This window comes from Abramis brama, assembly GCF_963993115.1.
Source record: "Abramis brama genome assembly, chromosome: 17".
Taxonomy (NCBI): Eukaryota; Metazoa; Chordata; class Actinopteri; order Cypriniformes; family Leuciscidae; genus Abramis; species Abramis brama.
The window spans coordinates 19225693-19232622 of record NC_139979.1 but is presented as its reverse complement, the minus strand read 5'-3'; positions in this window follow the sequence as shown (position 1 = coordinate 19232622).

Genomic DNA, 6930 nt, shown 5'->3' with positions numbered 1-6930 from the left:
TGCACCAGTTTTGGTCGCTTCATTATGTGTGGTGTATGTCTGTTTTGTAGTAGATTTTTTTTCACACTGGAATAATGAAATGATATATTGTAGCTTCTTTAAATAAGACTGCCTAATGCTTCCCTTGAGGCAAACATCTTTTCCTATGCTTCATTTTAACTACACAAGTTACTCTCTATTACCATCTATTCTTCTCTTTCCTTTACTCTCCTCTACCAAACATCTTTGTTAAGTTCATACCTTTGTAAATTGAATTATTGTTACTTTAATGCTATAAGTTGAATACAGCTTAGTACAGTCTCATGAACAGGTTAACTGAAGAATAGCTTTATACTGCATACCAATTTACATTGAAACAGAACAGCACACAATATGTCAAGTTCATTAGAAAGAAAGGAAGATGGAGAGACAGAAAGAGAATCAAATTGTGACTGATGGGTCAGTGACCCTGGTCAAGTTTACAATGTAAATACATGCTATCACCTTCAAATAATATATATACTGTACCCTATAAGTATTTATTCATGTCTCTTATAAAGAACATAAATTGCACAAATTCATGTTTATGAACAGTACAATTAGTATGTATATTCAGACCCACCATCTGCAGATCCTTTTTCCACTACTACTAGGTATATGACATAGACTTCAAGTGTAGCAAGATAAATGTACTCTAAAGATTCATACATCTCTTTACAATAACTCCATGTCAGTCACAGAAGAAACAAAGCTAGATTCAATCATTGTTTTGGCTTCATTTTCTCTGAATACATGCACTAACACACACACCTAGGGCCAATGGGTTGATTTGCAATGGAAAGTAGTGATTCTGTAATATGCAGGGGAGACACATTGTTCTGTTTTTGATCTTTTGTTAAACTTGGCTACGGGACCCACATTTACATTTGCTGTAAATCAGTGTTTATGTATGTAAGGAGTTTTGCAATGACTAGTATAGCTTGATCCTGTCTTCCAAAAAGCAGTAGTAGGTTACTAAGTTGCTTTTGGCCACATTTGGTACAGTGTTTATAGTTTAATCAACTGTATACCACAGTTAAAGCCCCTCAAAGTTAATGTAGGCAGCATTGTCTGTGGCATATTGCTAATAAAGTTTTTTCAAAATTTTTGAAAAACCAAAATGGCTGACACCATGTATGTCTATCCTTCTTTAACCTTTGTAAGCATCCCCCCCCCCCCCCCCCCCCCTTGCTGCAGAGAGAAGTAGAAGGGGGGAAAATCTCCATCTCCATGGCAACAGTGGTCAGGTGATCTTATCTCTTAGTCATTGTGCTGACTCAGAAAATGGGGGATAGAGGAAGAGAGGGAGACAGTCAAATAAACCCTCATTTTAATCTGTGACAGTTACATCACAGTAGCGTGAGAACATTGCTGCTAATTCGCTGCATATGTGTTTGAGAACTGAATCCCTCATAATCTACTACATTACTATCTCTGATGTGGCCACTATAGTCAGGAGAGGGTAGCCTAAAGGAATGAATGCTGAGAAGAATAAGTCCCCACAAAGAGGTTGTCAGAAGTTCTCTGACAAAGAATTCCTTTGTATGAATGTAATGTCCACATCTGTTATCAATTAATGTGGACTCCAGTGTTCGGCTGGTGAAATCTCCTTATGTTATACATTGAAGGCCTTATGGACTCCGAGGCACAGAAGGATATCTAGCTGGAAATCTAGCCTGACCATTTATAGATTTGTTATACAATGTATATATGATGATATGATGTAATGTATGGTTCTATTGGTTGAAGTGGTAAGACTCCCCTTATACTTTTACTATATATTCCATATATAGAGTTTTGAGAGCTGAGCTATTATCTCCCCAGAGCTGGTTAATTGTTCATTCATATGTCTGATTAAAGACGAAGACCAAAGGCACTTTTGTTGGACTCTTAATTTCTAACAGAGGTAAATGCTAAAAAATTTGCAGAGTACTACAAGTAGGTATACAGTGTACAATACCAGAAGTGCAAATGATTAGTAAGTGCAATTTAATGATTTTGTATAAATATTCAATTATATATAGTATTCATTTAAAGTGAATGTATTGGCAGTAGAAAGTCTTGGCACTTGCTCTGCAGAAGCAGCAGCGTAGCAGATCTATTCCCCCAGGACCAAATACATTAACATTGCCATATCCATTACCATGCCTATGTCTCAGAGAGTTGTAATGACAGAACTGTATGGAATTTATAAAATATATACACTACAGTTCAAATGTTTGAGGTCAGAAAGAGAATGCTTTTATTTTGCAAGGATGCATTAAATTGATCAAAAGTGACAGTAAAGACATAATGTTACAAAAGTTTCTAATCATCAAACAATCCTGAAAAAAATGCATCATGATTTCCACAAAAATTTTAAGCAGCACAAAAACTTTCAACAGTTATAATAATAAGAAGGATCTGAAGGATCATGTGACACTGAAGACTGGAGTAATGATGCTGAAAATTCAGCTTTAAATTATTTACATTTTTAAATACATTAAAACAGAAAAAAAGTTATTTTAAATTCTAATAATAATTCTAATAGTTTTACTGTTTTAAAAAAAAAAAAAAAAAAAAAAAAATGCAGCCTTGGTGAGCATAAAAGACTTCAAAAACATTTAAATGGTTACAATTTTTACCGGTAGTATATATATGTATATGTATGTTCACTGATCAGATCAGTAGTGCTAATCTAATCGCTCACATAGTCTAAACTAGGCCAGAATGCTCTGACTAGGTGACACTGTCAAAGAAATGGAACAGTGAATCTAAAGGAGGAAGTTCCCCAAATGAGTTTCCTTATTCTTAATCTGAAAATAGGAAGAATGTGTGAGATTATCTGGGTGCATCAGCCAGTATTCTGAGCCAATTAATCATATGAACATGGTTTTGTGCTGCTTGACAGAGAACAGAACATTCTCTCCCAGTAGCAATGTGCTTTTTTTAATTGCACAGCTCAGATGCTGTGATGGTATGACTGCTGACTCCGCAGTCTGTCGTGATGCTGGGGGAGCGTGAGGTTACAGTGCTTGATTCAGAAAGTCATCTGCTTACTGGGGGCACTTTTGCTTTAAGAGCCAGATAGCCAATCAGAAGGCCAAACAGCAAGCGTAGAGTGTCCTTGGAAACGACCTTGCGGGGTTGAGAGTGGTAAATGGGTGAGAAAACAACCTCAGTAAAGGTCTCAGCAAAGGAATCAAAGCTGTATGTCAGTTCACAGAAATGTGAAATGATTTAGAGATAAATAATGTGATACAGAGATGAACGAGGAGACAGTTGGAGTATTAAGAGCACAGAGGTCTCTGCTACACACACACACACACACAGACGTCATCCCCTCCAGATTAAAGTGACCGCACACCATGTGTGCTCATTGCATAACGACTTCCCTGAAAGGAGTAGAGGACAAGATAGGAATAGACCAGGATTAAGGAGAGGAGGACAGGAATGAGAGAGGAAAAAAGAGAGGATGGGGGGATGCGAGAGGTTTTGGGCCAAAGGTTTTAAAACAAGCAATCAAGTTCAGATTAAACGTTACACTTTCTTTTATGTCAGGCTTTCGTGTCAAATGTGACTCCAAATCCTCACGGCCTTTGAGTTAAAAAAACCTCTTTACATGTTCTGTGCCAGAATATATAAAGAGTTTTTAGTTATCCCACAGATATGTCAGTCTGCTATTAAACAGTTTATCATGAAAGAGATCTGTTCATACATCAAACATGTAGTTTTCTATAAGGGGAACACTAGATTATCACAAGATCACAACTTGAATATTTCACAGGTTGAAACTACCTTTGTTCTGAGAACATAGTTCAATCTTTCAGTTAAAATCTACCATGATTATATATCTATCTCTTGCCTGAATATAGCTAGTGTACATTATTATGATATTGGATTTTTATTTTTTTTGTATTTTACTTTTGAACTAGATGTTATAAACCAAGACAAAAAACACTGCTAAACAAGCATCTCTTCAAACAGAATTTCTTCTATTTATCTTCAGTTTTTTAAATCGGAAAGCTCTACTAAGGAGGTGCAGTCCTTGTTCTTTAATGTGTCAAAGCTGAACAGAGAAAGAGAAGAACAGGAAACAGATACCTCATTCTAGTTTTCCAGGTGCGGGTCCTCAGGTTTTATTAGCAATAGCATTTAGTGCTATTTGAAACTGCTGTGTTGACATTTAATTCAGTTGTGATAAAGCACATGCACATGTGTGTATCACACACAGCTCAGTAGCTCATCTATCATCGTTTTTTTCCTTATTATAATGAAGAACAAGGTGCGTAGACACACACCACACCCTGAAGATAATGTCACTTTTGTCCCATTAGCCTGAAAAAGTGCTGTGGCTAGATTTTAGACACATCATCATTTTCGCTGTGTTTCTCTCTCAGTATTGCATACAAAAAAAGCATAGATACACATATGCAGACACAAAATATCAAATCATAATTCCGGAAGCCAGCAGATTTTGTAGCGTGTGTATGTGTGTGTTTCAGGGCATTTTATTGTACTCACATGCTGTATATGAACACATACACACACACACACACACCTTACCATTCACTAGTAGTACATGTATAGTGTAATGTCTGGGCTTCTGTATCTGGGTAGAAACATTTTTTCAGCGTTTTGTGATGATTTGGAAGAGAGATTTTTCCTTTAACTTGCTTCTCTCTTTTGATACCCCCGGAAACACGAACATGCAGAAAATTCACAATGTAAGGGAGTCTATAAATAGCAACATGACATCACAGCACCTCCTCCACATCTGTTAGTCACGCTATTTTTGCTTCACACAAACACATTCATTCACGCATGCAAAGGTTCAGGCTCAAAAATCATGCAGACATGTTTAATCAAACAACTAATCAATCCTCTAGCCTCTAGCCAATGCATGTCCAAGGACAGACCATTCCACAAGCACAGCTGTGTCAGACATCCAAGACTGGGATTCTAATAATTTACTGCAGCATAACAGAAATGTCCATATAACACAAGATCAAGCTTTATGTCAGCTTTATAAGGACAAAGTCAATAATCAAAGATTGAATTTTGAGTAAATGTATGACAGCATGTGTGTAAAATGTCATTTAAAAATTGTGTGTGTGCATATATATATATACGTCTGCTCTACAAAAAACAAAAATATTACTTGGCTAAAACACATAAATCTGTATTATAAAACAAATAATTCTTGGTGGTGGCTTCTTTGTTTCTATAACCAACTTTCTGTAATGTCAAGGACTGTTTTTCTTTCTAGTGGAAGGATAGCATTTTTGAATTTGATTAATAAAATTGTGTTGAAATTAAAACATGTGACCCTAATGTCACTGCAACGTGTCTGCAGTAATACGAACGACGCAGGAGATTCTGAGAAACAAAAGCCCTATTCGGACGGGAATAATTTCCCAAACGTAGTTTGAGTTACAAATCTTTTCACCCAGTGTTTGTGATTTCATGTACCAATTCAGACAGGACTAACATCTGTGTCATCCGCCAGAACTCAGTCTATTAGGGACAGGGAACGCAAAGAAAAAAAGCAAAACACAACAGAACAGACTTAAACATAGCCCTGACAGTTATTATGTGTTAACTGTTTTGAAAAAGCAATAATGGACTTGTTCAACTATAATTAGTTAAGTATAGTATGTGTTGTGTATAATTTTACACAGACTGTAAAAGTATCACAGACCTAAAAGTATCAAATATTCTATATAATCAGTTATATAATATTGATATAAAATAATGCAAAGTATCTTCTATAATTTCTTATCTATTAACACAATGCATCATCAAAACAGGTCTTAAATCTGGAGTGAGATATAGTTCACAATGCCAGCCTCCTTTCCCTGTTGTGAAGACCAAAATAACCAAATTAACCATTCAAATGTAGCTGAAATATTCATATTCATGAAGCTAGCTTAACAAACAAATTTTGCTTTGTAAAAACACGAAATTTTGCCAGTTTAACTAGTTCCTCTTCAGTTGGTCAGTCAACGTCACGTCAAGACTGACGAATAGGAATCTCGCTAGAGAGGCCAATCTACTTCGATTGAAACTAAACGAGCCAATGCACATTGGCGTGCAATCATTTGCATCAGCTGTTCAGCCATGCAGCGTGGGTATATAATGAGCAGAAGGTGAGATTGCACTTCAGCTTTTTGCTTTGGAGTAGGGGTGTCGCATTATACCGGTGTTGACGATAATCGTGATATTCAAAGCATGAAATATCGACATCGTGTTAATTTAGAGTGTGACAATATACTGGTATTGGTGATAACCACAATGTTTAAAATGAATAGGACTCTTATGATAACATGACACGTAAATACTCCAGCGCCAGTACCTGGTTGACCTCTCAGGTGGCTGTATTGCACCTGCGGACACCTGTCAAATAAGAAGACGACGCAGCGCTCGTCCGCACCCGCGCAGCTAGAGTGAAACACTCTGTCCACACCCGAAAAAAGTAACCTCGCCAGTATGGAGTTCTTCGGCTTCAAAGAAAACAGCACCTTAAAGGGGGTCGCAATCCGGTGTGCAATACCTTGAGTCCTACACGCGACGCGGCAGAATGTGTAGCCATCAACCTTTTTACCCATCTCCGTGTCCATCACCCTGCGGATTACGCCATTTTACAGAGAGTAAATTGCTATTATTTTACTAGTCATGGAATGGGAAACATGACATTAACCTGTTAACAGGGGGTTTCTGTGTTCATATATTTAATGAAGGGTGATTATTAAGAACCCCGTTTTCTTTACTCATCTTATTTTTGTATTTGTATTTGCACTTGATTTTTTTTGTTCAAATCTGCTATCTGCATGACTTTATTGGCGCCGGCGCAACAATAGGTTTAAGAGATTTTCAGTTCTTCAGGAAACCTTCAGACAGTGTTTTGCTTCAGTTCGAAACCAGATAAACTTC